At 45.8% G+C, this 19,398-nt stretch overlaps 1 protein-coding gene across 2 annotated transcripts in view; it reads left to right on the forward strand.

Moving 5' to 3' along the window:
- The window catches only part of LOC137623243 (juvenile hormone epoxide hydrolase 1-like), a 90,500-nt gene that overhangs the window by 25,069 nt on the left and 46,033 nt on the right, over positions 1–19,398 (forward strand). The gene's annotated exons all lie outside the window — the stretch shown is intronic.

The following is a 19,398-nucleotide window of genomic DNA, read 5'->3' on the forward strand; positions in this document are numbered from 1 at the left end:
ATATATATATGTATGTATATATATATATATATATATATACACACATTATATAAACATATATACATATATATATATATATATATATATATATATATATATATATATATATATATATATATATATATATATATATGTTTTTGGGCTTAAGCCATGTCGTCCTGATGGAAGGTTCCTAATGGTAGCTTCCTAAAGGATATTTGACTACAGTGATATTCCAGAGAATTTACCTTTAGGTCTCCAGAATTCCAACTCCTGGCGCAAATATATTGCATAATATCAAGGGACGTATTCTTCACACGCCACATAGCAATCTGCACCTTGAATAGCGTTTACGCTTCGAGGGGGAAAGTGGCAGAATTAGAAGGGTAGCCGTATCAAGGTTACCCTAGTTCCCATACTACTGTTGAGTATCACAACAGCGCCATATCCAAGATGGCGGACATTCCTAATTCTGTAGCGATTTCGAACGGTGGTGTTCCCTGTTGATCTGACCTTTTCGATCGATTTTCAAGGATTATTATGCAATCTCCAGCTTCTTTCGCCTCTGGAGAGTTGAGTATTGATTCTTTACAATGTGTGTAATTTAGCTCCTGTGTCACAGTGAAATTAGAGTAATTTATTGTGATTAGGAGCTAGGTCTGTTACCAGAGGCGCCATGGGTGCTGTCGTTCGTTAGGCATATGTTATTTAGTTAGTAGAATGACATTCCCGGTTAAAATAGTATTAATGATTTAATTATGAAAGCCATTTAGGCAATTTATACTTTTAAAGATATTTATACAGTATGTATAATTTTCCTTTTTCTATGTCGATCGTATATGTCAGAATTTCGGTGATTTAGGTAACCGAGATCTCCTCTTGCCCAGTTAACCTAAGCTAGGCGATATAGTATACTTTCGACATTTCCCCGGTTACCCTCGTGTATTGGTTTATCAATTCATCAGAGATTGATATCTCCTAGAATTATTATATAGCCGATACTCGTCTCTAGTAGAGATTTAAGGGTAATCTCTCTTTCCCTCTGAGTGTAGCCTTAGGCTACAACCCTAGTGGGTCGTGCCTTGAGTTTTCTTTCAGGCATGACTAGCCTAGGGTTTTCTGTCTCGTCCCTTAACCGCAGTTGGCAGGTTTTGGGATTCGGTCAGAACCTCAGAGTATTTAGTCTTGTGCAGACAGTCGGCCAGCAGGGTGAATAGTCATTCCCCTGCCAACATGGGAGGCTAGCCCTCCCTAGGCCGCACCTGAAGTGGTTGTATGATGCCGCCACTTTCTCCCTGTGGTCTAGTAGACTAGTCCTGTGCTCGTAGACCCTAGGCTGAAGAGTAGTTATTCTTCTGAGGCCTAGGATGGCGCCGGCACTGGAACTCTGTTTCTTCCTTATTTAGAGGAGGCGGCACTGCTGCCGTCCCCTTAACTGTATTGGCAGACCCTAGGTTGGAGAATAGAATTCTCCTGGCTCCTAGGATGGCGCCGATACTGAAACAGTTTCTTAAGGGTGTGTAGGACTGGCAACCTTGCCAGCTCCTTCCACACCTCATACAGGTACCTTTTCCCTCCCCCTCTGTTCTTTTGTGATGGCCGAGCCATTGTCTTTCTTTGAGCCGTCGTCCTGCAACCTCACTGTTGCCGGTGGATTGCGGGGGCCGGCCAGACTCCTTCTCTGCAGACGTTGTCCGGCTGCCTGCGGCTATGCCAGCTGTTGGCAGTCATGACAACTGCCGGCTGCCGGCGGCCATGTGTTATACAAACTGTCGGTGGCTATGACGACTGCTGGGGGCTATGCAAGCTGCTGGTAGCCATGTCATTTGTTGGCAGAGCCATGACAGTTGCCGGCGGCTGCTGGCAGCCATGATGGCTGTTGGTGGGAAGTCCCTTCTGTCACCAAGGTTCTTCAGTCCTCCCTTGGACTGCTGGCCACAAGTTCTGTTGCCGGGTACCGTCGGCCAGACCGGCACAGATAGGTGCTGACTCAGCCGGTAGTACGCCGACTGTACCAGTGCTGCCGGGTGCTAGCCTACCGGCTACGTGCCAACTGGACCTTGCCGGCGTTGGCACTTGTGGCTGGATGGAAGCCTGAATGTTACATTCTCCCCTTCCATTTGAACCTTCATTCTGGAGAGAGGCAGTAAATTAGACTTTTACATCTTTAATTAGTGTATACATACACAGTAATAAGGCAACCTTCACTCCATGCTGTCTCTCTCTCTTTTAGGTAGCATGCTGGCTGTTGCGGCAGGGACTAGCTATGCCGGCCAGATGGCGGCTGAATTACAGTATATGTTTATACAGGTAGTCAGTATATTTGCAGTACAGTGTAGGATATACTGCAGATAGAAAAACTATTGTATATATTATACTAGTAGTTATTTTCCAATATATCTTGGGTATCCTCTCCTGGGTGTTTGCTGAGACCAATCCTATATTGAAAGAATAGAATTTCTTCAATATTCTGATTAGAAATCAGTTTTCATATTACCCTATAATATTAAATATTTTAAAGGGCTGGTGGTATTACACTTCTAACCCTAAAAGGTTAGAACCCTTATCCTTGAGTTTCCCTGATCAGGAAACTCTATGATTTAATATTGTAAGGGAGGTCACTGCAAATGGGCTGGGTAGGATACACAAATATATGTCTTTTATATTTCCTAGTCCAGTTGGCGTCATGTCAGATGCTTGCCACAACGGCAGCACACAGGCTGAACTACATTATATATAATTATAGAGTAGTCATTATTTTGCAATATAGTATATACTACAAACAGAAAACTATAGTATGATTATACAGTAGTTAGTTTCTAACATATTTTGGGTACCCTTGTGCGAGCTTCTGCTGGGACCATTCCTATATTGAAAGAATAGAATTCCTTCAATACTCTGATTAGAAATCAGTAATCCTTACCCCACAGTGTTAAGAATAAAAAGGTGCAGTGACTTGTACACTTCTCTACCCCTAGAGGTTACAACCCTTTCGTTAGAGTTCCTTGATAGAGGAATCTCCTCATAGATAATACTGAGGGGAGGTAACAGCATTTGCTTGCAGGGGATACACAAGTATGTGTCTCCCACTATCCCTTTCGAGCTTACTATCCTAAGCTATATTAATCAAAAGGTGACTAATTACATATTGCTTATCAGTAAGATAATCAATTGTATACTCATTCTGCTTTCCTTTCTTTACAGGAGGAACCCCAGATGACATGTGTTGTAGTCTTCTGCAGTATCTAGAGTAAGTGTTTTTATGGTCATAATACATGCAGGTTCCATGCCCTGTACCAACCGTATGTCACACAATTGTACATAATTCCTATTGTATATATTATGCTTGTATCTGCGCTCTTCCCTCGCACTAAAAAGAACCTGAATGATCATGTCTCCGGTTTTCCTCTGAACTTTGTCTGTCTCTCGAACATGCCATGTCCTGTTGCCTTGCCGTTTTGTATATAAAGGAGAGTGTTCTATAATAATATAGCTCAGTCGTTTCCAATCTGCCTTTGATTTCACAACTCCTCTCTCGGCCCGTCACATTGGTGACCCCGGAAGTCGACTCGCTCCCACCGCCTTCCACCCCCACCCCCTCGCCCCTTCATCGTTGGTACTATGGCGGCCTCTACGGCAGTTGGTGCTGCGGCCGCTCCATTCAAACTTTCATCGTTTGCCAGCGGAGAGGCGTTTGCTTGGTTTCAGCGCGCAGAAGTCCAGTTTCGTATCAGGGGCGTGACTCGCTCAACCACCAAAGCGGATTATGTTCTCGCGGCGATACCCGAGGACACCTTCCCAGAAATATCCGACTGGCTTTGTGAACAAGGAGACACCCCAATAGCGTATGACGACCTCAAATCATACCTTCTGCAGCAGTACTCGCCGTCGCCAGCCGCCCGTATAGCAAAGCTTTTTCAGCTCTCGCAACAACCGTTGGGGGACCAAAGGGCTTCGCTTGCCCTCAGGGAAATGACCAGTATCGCTCGCCTTCAACCTGCCGCAGACGGCTCTCCTCGTGAGGTGAACCTACTCCGTGCCCTTTGGATACGCCGTTTACCTGAACCTGTGCGCGCTGCCATACCCGATGTCGATAGTTTACCCATAAAGGACTTGATGACCAAAGCCGACGCCCTTATGGACAGCCACTTCAAGACCTCCATCAACGCCTCCACCCCTGACGACGAGGATGCCTATTCAACGTCAACCGAAGCTGACATGAATGCCGTAGGACATACACGCCTACCCCGTGACGTGCCGAAGCGGCGACAAAGCCGCCCACCACCCACCAATCGCTCGCGCCCCAACGAACGACTTCTACAGCCACTTACTACCTCCCATCCGCCGCAGTTTTGCTACTACCACTTCAGATTCGGGGCAACCGCGAAGAAATGTGCCAAAGATTGTCAGTGGCCAAAAAACGTGTAAGTAGGCCATCGCTCGTGGCGGTGGCCTCCCATGTTTCTAATCTTTTCTTTTTACAGGATGCAGGAACGGGCGTGCGATTTTTGGTAGACACGGGTGCTTGTCGTTCTCTTTTGCCAAGGAAACTCTTCAAGGCACAACGTAGTCTGTCTACTTCTGCCGACGTCCGCTTGGTAGCTGCCAACGGATCTGCGATACCCACCTACGGTTACGAGAGCCTCACATTATCGTTCGGAAACGGTAAATTCAATTGGAAGTTTCTCGTTGCTGACGTCACAATGCCAATCCTCGGTGCGGATTTCCTCTCTCATTTCCACCTTCTGGTCGATGTCGCCCACCGACGATTGGTTAACGCAGACTCGTACTTGTCGACACCTCTTCAACCCGCCCCCTCTAACCTCGCTCTCCACATCAGCGCACCCACGGATGCCTACGCCCACCTCCTCACGTCGTACCCGGAAGTTTTCCGTCCAGAACTTCGCCAAACGCCCACGGTTCCTGCCAAGCACGGTATTTATCACCATATTAAGACGACGGGACCCCCAGTCTTCGCAAAATTCAGACGTCTGGCACCGGAACGATTGGCAGCCGCCAAACAGACGTTCGCCGAAATGGAGAAAATGGGCCTTTGCCAAAAGGCCTCCAGCCCATGGTCGTCACCCTTACACATCGTTCTGAAGAAAGACGGCTCCCTCCGTCCGTGCGGGGATTACAGGCGCCTGAACATGAAAACAGAACCGGATCACTACCCCCTCCCAAACATTGCCGATGTAACCTCCTACCTGCACAAAGCAAAGGTTTTCTCTACGCTCGACCTCCTGAAGGGGTATTATCAGGTGCCTATGAACCCAGAAGACATCCCCAAGACCGCCATCACCATTCCGTTTGGCATATACACCTTCAATTACTCCTGTTTTGGCCTTCGTAATGCTGGGGCAACGTTTCAACGTCTCATGGATGGCATCTTAGGGGACCTCCCTTTCTGTGTATGTTATGTGGACGACATACTTGTGTTCTCCTCCTCGAAAGAGGAACACCTCCGTCACCTGCGCATCGTGCTCGACCGCCTGCAACAAAACGGCCTTGTAGTCCGGTACTAAAAGTGTACCTTTGGCGCCAACGAAGTGTCGTTCTTAGGGCACCGTATCACTCCTGAAGGAGTCCATCCCCTCCCTGAGAAGGTAGCAGCCGTTCAGAATTTCCCAACGCCCTCGACCGTCAAAGCTCTGCAGGAATTCTTGGGCATGATCAACTATTATCACCGTTTTCTGCCAGCCATTGCCGCCACTCTTGCTCCCCTCTACGCCTCCCTCAAGGGCAAGCCAAAGGACCTGAAGTGGGGTCCCCTTCAAGAAGCAGCCTTCTGCAATGCAAAGAAGGCCCTATCAACTGCTGCGGCTCTCACTTTTCCTATCCCACACGCCCCTCTCCTTCTCTCCACTGATGCCAGCGACGTCGCTATTGGTGCAGTACTCGAGCAGGTGGTCAAAGAGCCCATTGGCCTTCTTCAGCAGAAAACTGTCCAAAGCAGAATCGGGTTATTCTACCTTCGATCGAGAATTGCTGGCGGTGCACTTGGCTGTCCGTCACTTTCGCCATTTCTTAGAAGGTACGCTCTTCGTCATTCGCACAGACCACATGCCTCTGGTGCACGCCTTCACTCGACAGTCTGACGCCTGGTCCGCCCGTCAACGCCGACATCTCTCCGCTGTGGCTGAATACAATTGCACCCTCCAATACGTCCCTGGGAAAATGAATCCCGTTGCCGATGCCCTGTCAAGAAACACGTTGGCTGCCGTTCAACTGGGATTGGATTACAACGCCCTGGCTGATGCCCAACGACAGGATCCAGAGTATCAAGCTTGTAGGACATCCTGCACGTCCCTCCGTTGGGAGGATTTTCCCCTCGAAAACTCCAACACCACCCTCCTCTGTGACGTCAGTACTGGTAGACCGCGACCTTGGATTCCTGCTCCCATGCGCCGACAGGTGTTTGATTTCATCCACGGCCTTTCACATCCCTCGTGCCGTTCTACTGCACAGCTGCTGAAGGCAAAGTTCATTTGGCACGGCATTTCTAAGGATGCTAAGGATTGGGTCCGTGCCTGTACTTCTTGCCAAACTTCCAAAGTACATCGACACACGGATTCAGGAGTGGGCACCTTTCCTCAACCTCAGCGTCGTTTCGCACACATTCACGTCGACGTTGTAGGCCCCCTACCCACATCACAAGGACATCGTTACCTGTTTACCGTCATCGACCGCTCCACTCGGTGGCCTGAAGCCATTCCCATGGAAACTGCAACGTCCGCCTCATGTACATCTGCCTTACTCTCATGATGGATTTCAAGATTTGGTATCCCTGAGCATATTACTTCTGACAGGGGAACCACTTTCACCTCTCAATTATGGACGTCATTAGCGAATCTCCTGGGCATCACCCTACATCAGACAACGGCCTACAACCCCGCTGCCAATGGAATGGTTGAACGTTTTCATCGCACCCTCAAAGCAGCTTTGATGTCCCGCTGCAAGGATTGCAACTGGTTTACTCAGCTTCCCTGGGTCCTCCTTGGACTAAGGACCACTCCTAAAGACGCCCTCGACGTCTCGGCAGCCGAAATGGTGTATGGCGACCCGTTGGTCGTCCCTGCCGAGTTTTTTCCTTCTACAACCTCCTCCGACGATCTCCAGCGCATACGTCACGTCGTGGGAAAATTTACTCCGTGCCGCCAGACTTACAAGCCCCCAGCGAAGCATCACATACCAACGGACTTGCACTCTGCAACGCACGTCTTCCTGCGCAACAACACCAACAAGCCACCGTTAACGCCCCCTTACACGGGACCTTTCCTTGTGATCCAACGCAGTCCGAAAGCATTCCTCCTAAACATTCGGGGCAAAGAAGACTGGGTCTCCATTGATCGTCTAAAACCTGCTTATCTTCTGCCAGATGACCCGCCTACAGTTCGCCTCTCTAGATCAGGGCGCCCTATTTAACATGTACAGTACGTCATTTTTAGGGGGGGAGCCATGTACCAACCGTGTGTCACACAATTGTACATAATTCCTATTGTATATATTATGCTTGTATCTGCGCTCTTCCCTCGCACTAAAAAGAACCTGAATGATCATGTCTCCGGTTTTCCTCTGAACTTTGTCTGTCTCTCGAACATGCCATGTCCTGTTGCCTTGCCGTTTTGTATATAAAGGAGAGTGTTCTATAATAATATAGCTCAGTCGTTTCCAATCTGCCTTTGATTTCACAACTCCTCTCTCGGCCCGTCACAGCCCCCTGCAATATTATTTCCGAATCCCTGCATTATTGGAACCCTCAAGTTTACAATGTATATCGGACCTTAATGTCCGAGGGTTTCGAGAATCCCAAGTCGATAAAGTCTAGGGATGCAGCTCGTAACAAACTACACAACTGGGTGAGAGGCTTCCAGAAAATCTCTCCTGGACCATACCTACCTAATGATAGAATGCGTAACCTACTATTCCCGAAAGCAAGTAAAGAAATAGTGGTGCCCCAGGCACGATTCACACCTCCCTGCAGCCAGATAGCCTTTGGGACGGAGGGCAGGAAGCCCCCACGGGAAGAGGTGGATAATGTCGTGTTGGAATTGCATCCTTCTGTGCCGGCTCTAGAACCATTAACATCGACATCTTCACCCTCTACCCCTCTATTAGATGAAATGGACCAATTATGGGCCCATATGAAAGGTCTAATAGAAAACTTTCGCAAACAAGGCGAAAAGGAGGAAGCGTAATGCAAGATAAAGCTCTGTGAAGCTCCACTTATCGCTCCCCAACGGTCATACAAACGACCCAGAGACCAAGACCGTCCGACATGCTCCAAAACCAATCCCTGGAGGTTTGTGGAGCTTATGCCTATTTTAAACAGCAAACTCTACTTCTCGGAGAAGATGGGTGCTGTTCCTTTGGACAAAATCCAGTTTTGGCCAAGCTTTGAAGCTTTCTCTAATAGCTTCATTCGACTGAGATATGAACCAACATCAAGAAAAGAAACGGAACTGAAGGAGGTCATGATTCTCGACCATGATAAGGCACAGGCTATCTTGTCAAGTAGCTTGAGAAACGCGGGTTACTTGGTGTCGAAAGTATTCACACTAGGTAACAGACACCCTTCCTTTCTTGCTCCTGCTTCAATATCATTCCCCTTTACGTGGAAGGCATTTAAATCTGTTGCCAAGACAGTGGAGGCAGGTAGACCATGTCCTGCACTCGAGGAGTGCAAACCTTTGTCACAAGCCTTTCCCAGGTAGGAGAAGGATTGGAAGGAAGTCCACTTAACCTTTTCAGTAGGAAGACTAGACGCGGATGTCGCTAGACGACAGTTTAGCGAGAATCTCGTTAAACTATCCAAGTTTCTTTTGAATAAGGAACAAGAGACAAAGGAGAGACTTGCAGCCTCCCTATTTCTACATAACTGCATAGAGTTGTGTTCAACCCACCAAAGTACCCAAGACATGCTCATGGTCTTGGCCAAAATGCATATGGCCACCTTAGTTAAAGATCTTTATGCCTTTATGATGGCTAGGAGAGCCTGTAGAGAGTTTGTGTTTGCTGCCGCAACAGTGAAACACGAAACCAGGAAGCTGATATCTTTCAACATCTGGGGTAGAGACCTCTTTCCAAACGAGGTAGTTAGAAAGGTGATTAAGAAGGCCACCACGGAGAACATAGGACTTCTCCAAAAGTGGGGCATCTTTTCAAAGAGAAAGTCTTCTACGGTTGTGGGTCCTCAACCTGAAAGGAAGACGGAAAAGTCTAGAAATATTTCTCGGGCTGTTCAACAACATCCCTCAGTTGCATTGACCGCTGTGCCACAGGCAAGCGGTCGAATATGTAAACCTTCTGATCAGTCAAAGCAAAGAGACGCTTCTGGTAGGAGGGAGGTTCCTTCAGGATCGCTGGACCTTCGATCCTTGGGTCCAAGGCCTAATCAAGATGGGACTAGGATGGGAAGTAGACATGCCTCCACCATCATTTCCTCAACTTTTCCTATACTCCAAAACCCTCCTGGAAGAGTATACCTTAGAGCTCTAGAGCATACAGGTGGTGAGGAAAGTATAGTCCATCGGATTCTAGGGAAGGCTGTTTGGTGTTCACGAGAAGGACTCAAGAAAACTCAGAGTCACTCTGGACTTGTCGCCACTCAACAAGTTCAAATAAAACGGCAAGTTCAGAATGTTAATCCATCTGAACATAAGGACCTTATTTCAAAAAGGGGTGTTCGCAGTCTTGTCAGACCTGAAAGATGTCTATTGGCAGTTTCCAGTCAGTCACCCCCTCTCCTCCATCTAGGATTCAAGTTACAAAGGATAACGTATGTCCTAGGAAAGATACTTGTCGGACTAAACACATTCCTAAGTATCTTCACGGGATTGGCGGACACAGTCACGCAAAAACCATGCCTAGAAATGGTTCAGGCAACAATGTACCTGGACGAAAGGCTGGGGTGGGCAGCACCTGAATTGGCTGGTCTATGAGCATCCAAGGAAGTGATCCGGTTACCGAAACATCGGGGATGCAAGGTAAGCTTCAAGAAGTCTCGATTCTCTCCACCTCAAAGGCTTCAATGGTTAAAAAACCATTGAAACCTGTGGTCACACCAACTCTCCTTTCCCTTGGGAATGTAAAAGGAGATCACAGGGTCGGTCAAGAGACTATGGTATTCAGTCAGGATTCCAAGACGCTAACAGGGAGGAGTTCTGAACTCTCTCCAGTTCGCAATAGTGACAGACCTAGTGCTAAGAGCACAGTTAAAAGATGCGTTAAGAGTCTGGAGAAGATACGCATCAAACTCTCGAAGAGATCTTAAAGGACCGATATCGGTCTTTCCTTAATCGCTTCCCTAACAATGGTCAAAGACCAAAAACCTATTGAAGACTGTGCCCTTACAACTACCCCGACTATTGAAGATCATCCGCATGGATGCTAGTTGGAAGTCTGGGGTATTCACTCCCATCAGAGGAAAGTCCAAAGGATTCGGTCATTTCTATCTAAGGCCATGTTGGTCATTCCATAGATGGAGAAACTCTCCACGCAGATCAAACCTCCTCAGGCTGATCTGGGACATCAAAGCGATAATGAGGCGTCAGAATCAACAAGGCTAGAGAACGTCTCATACAGTCTAGGTGACGTTAACTATCCCTTACCTAAAGGGATGGCACCTGTCAGCAGTTCATGTACAATCGATCCGCAATATGACAGCGGATGCTCTACTCGGGCTCAAGCCGATAAAGTTAGAATAGTCCACAGACGCAGACCTATTCTTTCCCAGATGGGAACAAGTCCCCGAGCTGCAGATCGACCTCTTCGTCACGAGCGTCATCAAAAAACTACCTCAATATGTAGCCCTATATAAGGATCCTCTAGTGGAGATAACAGACATCATGTCTCTGGTATAGAAGGGGTGGACTCAGGAATTCCTGTTCATTCCATCCAATCTCCTGCTGAAGGTCCTCAACATGCTGAGATCCTTCCAGGGAGGAGTGGCTCTGTTGGCTCCCAAGTAGCCCAAGAGCAATCTGTTCCCTTTAGTGAAGTAACTGAAGCTGAGGCTGGCCCTAGTTCTGAACCCACGACTATCTCAGAAGGTTCAGAAGTTAATTGCCTTCGATTTATCACAGAGAGCCCAAACCCTTCATTTCATGATTTTCTTGCCCTAGCGGTTAGGAAAAGATTTGGGATCTCAGAAGGCAATATAGAATTCTTTGAAGAATACAAGTCAAAGTCAACTAGAAGACAATATGAGTCATCTTGGAAAAAGTGGGTTGCTTTTGTAAAAGCAAAAGGACTGAAAGAAATTTCAATGAACTTCTGTTTGTTCTTCTTTGTCCGCCTTCATAATCAATGTCTGGCAGCCAATACGATAACTACATGCAAGTCAGCCTTGACTAGACCTTTTCTATATGCCTGTCAAGTGGATCTGGCGAATGAAATCTTTAATAAAATTCCGAAGGCATGTGCAAAGCTTAGGGCTGCAGCACCGCCAAAGCCCATCTCATGGTCTTTGGACAAGGTCTTACATTATGCCTCATCTGTGAACAATGATGATTGTTCCCTCAAGGATCTAACCCAAAAGGTTATTTTTCTGTTCGCTATAGCCTCCGGTGCTAGAGTTAGTGAAATAGTGGCTCTATCTAGAGATGAGGGCCACATTCAGTTCACAGAAGTGGGAGAACTGAATCTCTTTCCTGATCCAACCTTTCTCGCTAAGAACGAACTACCCACTAAGAGGTGGGGTCCCTGGAGAATCTGCCCTCTGAAGGAAGATGTCTCTCTATGTCCTATAGTGTCTAAAGGTCTATCTTTGTAGAACTTCAGACTTCAGGGGAGGACAGCTCTTTAAAGGAGAAACCTTTGGATCAAACTTATCCCTAAAACAACTGAGGGCGAAGCTCATCTACTTTATTCGCAGAGCAGATCCTGACAGTATTCCCGCAGGTCGTGATCCGATGAAAATTGCTTCATCACTGAATCTTTTTCAGTATATGGACTTTGAGCGTCTTCGCTCATATACTGGATGGAAATCATCCAGGGTGATCTACAAACACTAGGGAAACTAGACGCGGACATTGCTGGACGACAGGTTAGCGAGAATCTCCCTAAACTTTCTGAGTTTCTTTTGTGCAAGGAACAAGAGACAAAGGAGAGACTTTCGGCTTCCTTATCCCTACAAAACTGCATAGAGATGTGTTCAGCCCATCGAAGTACCCCAGACATGCTCATGGTCTTGGCCAAAATGCATATGGCCACTTTAGTAAAAGACCTATATGCCTTTATGAAGGCTAGGAGAGCCTGTAGGGAGTTTGTGTTCGCTGCTGCAACAGTGAAACATGAACCCAGGAAGCTGATATCTTCCAGTATCTGGGGTAAAGACCTCTTTCCAAACGAGGTAGTCAAAGAGGTAATTGAGAAAGCCACCACGGAGAATAGGAACCTTCTCTAGAAGTGGGGCATCTCTTCAAAGAGGAAGTCTTTCACGGATGTGGGTCCCCAACCTAAAAGGAAGATGAAAAAGTCTAGACTTTTTCCTCGGTCTGTTCAACAACATCCCACAGTTTCTATGACCGCGATGCCCCAGGCTGGCGGTCGAGGAGGTAACCTTCTGATCAGTCGAAGCAAAGAGACGCTTCTGGTAGGAGGGAGGTTCCAATAGGATCGTGGGACCTTCAATCCTTGGGCTCAAGGCCTAATCAAGATTGGACTAGGATGGAAACTAGACATGCCTCCACCATCATTTCCTCAACTCTTCCAACACTCCAACCCTGTATTAGAAGAGTATACCCTATAGCTCTAGAGCATTCAGGTGATAAGGAAAGCAAAGTCCATCGAATGCCAGGGAAGGCTGTTTTGTGTTCCCAAGGACTCAAGAAAACTCAGAGTCATTCTGGACTTGTCACCACTCATCAAGTTCAAAAGAAACAGCAAGTTCAGGATGTTAATCCTTCTATACATAAGGACCCTATTACGAAAAGGGGCGTTCACAGTCTTGATAGACCTGACAGGTGCCTATTGGCACCTTCTAGTCAGTCACCCCCTCTCCTCCTACCTAGGATTCAAGTTACAGAAGATAAAGTATGTCCTAAGAGCCATACTCTTTGGACTAAACCCAGTCCCAAGTATCTTCACGAGATTGGCGGATGCAGTCGTGCAGTAACCATGCCTAGAAACTGTTCAGGTAACAAAGTACCTGTACGAATGGCTGGTGCGGGCAGCACCCGAAGCGGCTGGTCTGCGAGCATCCAAAGAAGTAACCCAGTTCCTGGAACATCGGGAATGCAAAATCAACTTCAAGAAGTCTCGACTCTCTCTAGCTCAAAGGTTTCAATGGCTGAAAAACCATTGGAACCTGAGGTCACACTGTCTCTCCTTTCCTTTAGGGATGTAGAAGGAGATCGCAGGGTCGGTCAAGAGACTAGGGTAATACGTCAGGATTTCAAGACGCTAACAGGAAAGAGTACTGAACTCTCTCCAGTTCGCAGCAGTGACAGATCCAGTACTAAGAGCACAGCTGAAAGATGCGTCAAGAGTCTGGAGAAGATACGCATCAAATGCTCGAAGAGATCTAAAATGACCGAAATTGGTCTTACCTTGATTGCTTCTCAACCCATGGTCAAAGGCCAAAAGCTTATTGAGGACCGTGCCCTTGCAACTACCTCGACTATCGAAGATCATCCGCACGGATGCCTTGACGGAAGAATGGGGAGTTCACTCCCATCAGAGGAAAGCCCAAGGGACTTGGTCATCTCTACTCAAGGCCCTTCTCATCTACTTTTTGGAAGCCATGGCAGTCCTGTTGAGGTTGGGGAAACTCTCTCTACGCAGATCAGGCCTCCTCAGGCTGATCTGGGACAGCGAAGTGATAGCGAGATGTATGAACCGACAAGGCTCGAGATCGTCCCTTATAATCTAGGTGATGTTAGCCATCCCTTACCTAAAGAGATGGCACCTATCAGCAGTTCACGTACAAATGATCCGCAATGTGACAGCAGATGTCCTACTTGAGCTCAAGCCGATAGAGTCAGAACGGTCCACAGTCGCAGACCCATTCTCTTCCAGATTGGAACAAGTCCCTGAACTGCAGATCGACTTCTTCATGACGAGCGTCATCAAGAAACTACCTCGATATGTAGCCCCATACAAGGACCCTTTAGAGGAGATAACGGACACCATGTCTCTAGTGTGGAACGGATGGACCCGGAAATTCCTGTTCCTTCCATCCAATCTCCTGCTGAAGGTCCTCAACACGCTGAGATCCTTCCAAGGAAAGGCAGCTCTAGTGGCTCCCAAATAGTCCAAGAGCAACTGGTTCCCTCTAGTGAGGGAACTGAGGTTGAGGCTGGCTCTTGTACTGAACCCAGCACTATCTCAGAGGGTTCAGGAGTTAATTGTCTTCGATTCATCACAGAGAGCCCGAACCCTTCATTTCATGATTTTCTCGCCCTAGCGGTTAAGAATAGAAGACAATATAGATTTCCTAGAAGAATACAAGTCTAAGTCAACCAGAAGACAATATGAATCGTCTTGGAAAAAGTGTGTTGCTTTTGTTAAAGCAAAAGGACCGAAAGAAATTTCAATAAACTTCTGTCTGTCCTTCTTTATCTACCTTCATAATCAAGATCTGGCAGCTAACACGATAACTACGTGTAAGTCAGCCTTTACTAGACCTCTTCTATATGCCTTCAAGTGGATCTGACGAATGAAATCTTTAATGAGATTCCGAAGGCATGCACTACGCTTAGGCCTGCAGCTCCTCCGAACTTTTTTTAGTATATGGACTTTGAGCGTCTTTGCTCATATACTGGATGGAAATCATCTAAAGTGTTCTACAAACACTACGCTAAGCAAGTCCATGAGCTGAAGCATTATGTGGTGGCGGCAGGTAGTGTTCTAAAACCTGTCGTCTATTGCTGCGATGAACGGTTAATTGATTGGGACTATCAATTAGGGTGAAAAGGTATTGACACTTCCAGTGTGATACCTTTCAAGTGAGTGTCACCATGGTGACACTAAGTCTGTTCAAAATCTCAGGTGTGGAATCATACAGATAACACTTGTGCCGTGTGTACGTAGTACACAGTGTTGATAGTATACAACATTTACAGAATTTATAGTAGAAAAATTTATTGAAATTTTTCAGTTTTAGAGTGGCACTCATTATTTCTTCCCTTTCAGGGAAGGAAAAATATTTTCTGTATACCTTGCACATATAATTCCTTTAACATGTTACATTCGTTTTACTCGTTATTCCATTCAGTCATTTATTCGTAATAAATGTCTATTAGAATGTAAATGCGTCCTTTCTTGCCCTGCAATTTGCACATTAAAGATGCCAGAGTTCTTTTGCTTATTTATTTAAGTAAACCTCATATCATTGTATGGTTACACAAACAATGGATATAGTTGACACTGATATTGTTCCAACAATATATACAGACCGTGAGACTGGTTGTATATCTGGTGGATACTTATGTTTTTTCATACAATACAGTGGAACCTCTACACACGAACGTATCTACATCCGAATTTTCCAACATCCGAAGTAAAATTTGAGCAAATTTTTTACTCTACACCCGAATTTTATTTCAACACACGAAGTAGCAATTTTCGTCGTACCGGTTGTATCCGAATTTTTCGACACGCGAAGTACAATTCGAACACGTTCCGACTCTACACCCGAATGTTTTTTTCGACACCCGAAGTAAACAATACTCGTACGCGTAGTCGGTGCTCATAGCGCCTGAAGTGTTTTTTATTTCCGCCGATAGAAGGCAGCACATCGACCTCGGAGGGACGCTCAATTAGCGCGGCTTGGGTCAGTCCTCTGTTCTCGTCGGCTTCTTGCGGTTGTGCTCTTTGCGTTCTGATATTAACTGTGAATTAATCGTGATTTTTTACGTGCATCCATTAACGATAATTTACGTAAATCATGGGTCCAAAAAGGCTTAGTTTTGCCAGTGGTAGTGGTAGTGGTGAGAAAAGGAAGAAGGAAATGCTTTCTATAGAAATTAAGCAGGAAATTATTGAAAAACATGAGCGTGGCATCCGCGTGAGTGAACTTGCTAAACAGTATGGCCGTAATATGTCGACGATCTCGACAATCCTTAAACAGAAGGAAGCTATTAAAGCAGTGAAACCTTCTAAGGGGATCACTATAATTTCCAAACGCCGTACCCCTATCATAGAAGAGATGGAACGACTTCTACTAGTGTGGATTAAGGATAGAGAGATCGTTGGCGACACCATCACCGAAACCGTTATCTGCGAGAAGGCGCACGCCATCTTTACGGACTTGAAGGAGGAGAGCTCTGGGGGTGATGCTGGGGAGAGTTCAACCGAGCCTTCCTCAGATGATTTCAAGGCATCTCGTGGCTGGTTCGAGAAATTTAAGAAACGGTCCGGGATTCATTCAGTTGTTCGCCACGGAGAGGCTGCTAGTGCGGACACAAAGGCTGCAACTGACTTTGTTAAGAAATTCGAAAATATCGTAAAGGAAGAAGGCTACGTAGAGCAGCAGGTGTTCAATTGTGATGAAACCGGGCTGTTTTGGAAGATGCCGAGTCGAACCTACATCACTGCTGAAGAGAAGAAATTGCCTGGGCATAAGCCAATGAAGGATCGGTTGACTCTTGCTCTATGTGCCAACGCTAGCGGGGACTTTAAAGTCAAGCCCTTGCTTGTTTACCATTCGGAGAACCCTAGGGCCTTTAAAGCACACAACGTCGATAAGGATCAGCTTCATGTTTTCTGGCGATCCAACTCGAAGGCCGGGGTCACTAGGCAATTCTTTGTGCAATGGGTAAACCAAGTTTTCGGTCCTTCTGTGAAGAAGTATCTTCATGAGCAGAAATTGCCTTTAAAGTGCCTGCTATGCCTTGACAATGCACCCGCTCACCCCCCCGGACTTGAAGATGATATCTTCGATGAATTCAAGTTCATAAAGGTGCTGTATCTTCCACCAAATACCACCTCTATCCTCCAGCCCATGGACCAGCAAGTCATCTCTAATTTTAAGAAGCTGTACACCAAGCACTTATTCAAGCAGTGCTTTAATGTCATGCAAAGCACCAACTTAACTTTGCGTGAATTTTGGAGGGGCCACTTCAATATCGTGCACTGCTTAAAGATCATTGATCAGGCTTAGGTGGGATTAACTCGACGGACCCTCAATTCTGCATGGAAGAAGCTGTGGCCTGATGCAGTTTCTCCCCGAGATTTCGAGGGTTTTGACCCCGAACCTGATCCCGTGGTCGGTGCAGCGGAAGCTGTAGAGGAAATAGTCTCCCTTGGCAAGTTCATGGGTCTGGAGGTCAACGCAGATGACGTTACGGAACTCGTCGCCGAACATCACGACGAACTGACGACGGATGAGCTCAAGGAACTCCATGCTATGTCGGAGCACATGAGTGATGACGAGGAAGAGAGCGAGGAGGTAGAACATGTGTTAGGTTCAGCGCAAATAAAAGAGGTGTTAGGAAAATATCAAGACGTGGTCGACTTCATCGACAAATACCATCCAAAGAAATTGCAGGTTTGTCGTGTAGTTTCTCAATTCGATGATGTTTGCCTAACGCACTTTCGAAACATTCTGAAAAGCCGTACCAAGCAATTATCTATCGATGCTTTCTTTAAAAAAACTGCGAAGCGAACTCGCGATGAAGAGGATGTAAGTGAACCGAAGAAAACGGCAAAGAGTGAAGAGGAAGAAAGTGAAACACTGAAAACGGAAAAGAGTGAAGCAAAAGAAATTCAGTCAATTTTAAATGTAAGTGATAGTGATTAAAATTACGTAATCATCAAAAAGAAAAAAAGAAAATGTAAAAAAAAATATAAAATATAAAAATAAAAAAAAAAATAAGCTAAGTTATGTTAAAGTTCACTTAGTGTAAGTTAGAATAAGTTACGGTAGTGTTACGTTTATCGTAGTTAACCTCTCTACCTCCTCGCCGTCCGTCTGTGTCCTCTCTCCTCTCTGCGTAGCGAAGACGAACAACACCTGCGCTGGAGTTTCTAAGGTAAAGTGACGCTAAAAACCCGTTTCTTATTTATCATTTTTTGCTAATTCTTCTTATTTACATGTCTATTATCTAATTTAGTGTTCATTATTCTCATGGGAAAGTTATGTGTAGTAGTTTATTAAGAAGTTATCATAGGTTTTTGGGCTCAACCACGGATTAATCCTATTTCAATGTATTCTTATGGGAAAATTCGTTTCTACATCCGAACAATTTCTACATCCGAAGTTGGTTCTGGAACGGATTAAATTCGTATGTAGAGGTTCCACTGTATATGCTAACCTTGAGGCCCCTTTTCTACTGTCTAGTATGACTCTTCCCTGTAGGGGGCAGGAAGCACTAACATTGTCTATGATTAGTGGTAATGACGGATAACGGTAACGTCATATGTCTCAATGGTCCAGATGACCATAGAAAAATTGTCCCAAGGTTAAGGCACCGATGAAAATCCACAGATACAGTACTTTCTAATAATTCTTTGGTAAGCTTCCATCAGGAGGACATGGCTTGATCCCATAAAACGGATTTTCAGCGAAGCAAAAAATCTATTTGTTCCGTAACCGAAATACAAACCACGCTATTTACAAAGGGTATTACTTTTAGCGTAGCTGAAATGGCGAGCCATTAGAATTTAACGAGGGTATATTACCCCCGCGCTAGTTAGCGGGGGGGTAGGGGAGTGGTAGCTAGCTACCCCTCCTCCCCCTCACACACAGGTGAATACTCACTTTAACTTTTGGCTCGGACTGTGACAGACGTCTCTGTCTTGGTCCTCGCTTGGCAGCCATTGTCTGTTTTGTCTTTACCTAATCGCTTACTTTTCATTTACTCAATATATATGTAAACATGTTTTCATGTTTGTATATATATTTGAGTATAGAAATAAGTAAGTTTCCTTTTCAAATGTGTGTGTGTAGTGTACGATATCTACGTGGAGGCCTCGGCAGTTAGGCTACCACGGCGTATTTTATGGGTGGCGATCGAGTTTGACTTATGTCTTTCTCTCTCTCTCTCTCTTGAGGTCGTTCACCCTTTTACTACGTGTTACTACGCCCTTGTAGCCTAGCTTCCTTTCCTTGTGGGGGGTTGCTACGCCGTACGTTTGTATCAATTAGTTATGAATCTAATTGTAGTTGTTTTTTGTTTTTCAGCTTGTAGAACGATTCCTTTCGGGGTTTTCGTTTTTTCTATAGTGTTCATTCATTTTTAAATTACATAATTACATAGTTACATAATTATAATTGTTATAATTCTGTTTTGGTTACAGCTCTCCTTCCGCGAGTGTAAGTGGTTGTGAGGGCACGTGCCTGTTGTGTAATTCTTGTTCCTTTCCCTCGGGATTCCTCTTCGGAGCCTTCCCGGGGGAATGAATGTGTACTAATATTATTTGTTTTATTTTTTTTACAGTTACCGATCGAGTTCGTTTCTGTAATATAGCAACGGT

The sequence above is a fragment of the Palaemon carinicauda genome, chromosome 30, assembly GCF_036898095.1.
Source record: "Palaemon carinicauda isolate YSFRI2023 chromosome 30, ASM3689809v2, whole genome shotgun sequence".
In the NCBI taxonomy this organism is placed as follows: Eukaryota; Metazoa; Arthropoda; class Malacostraca; order Decapoda; family Palaemonidae; genus Palaemon; species Palaemon carinicauda.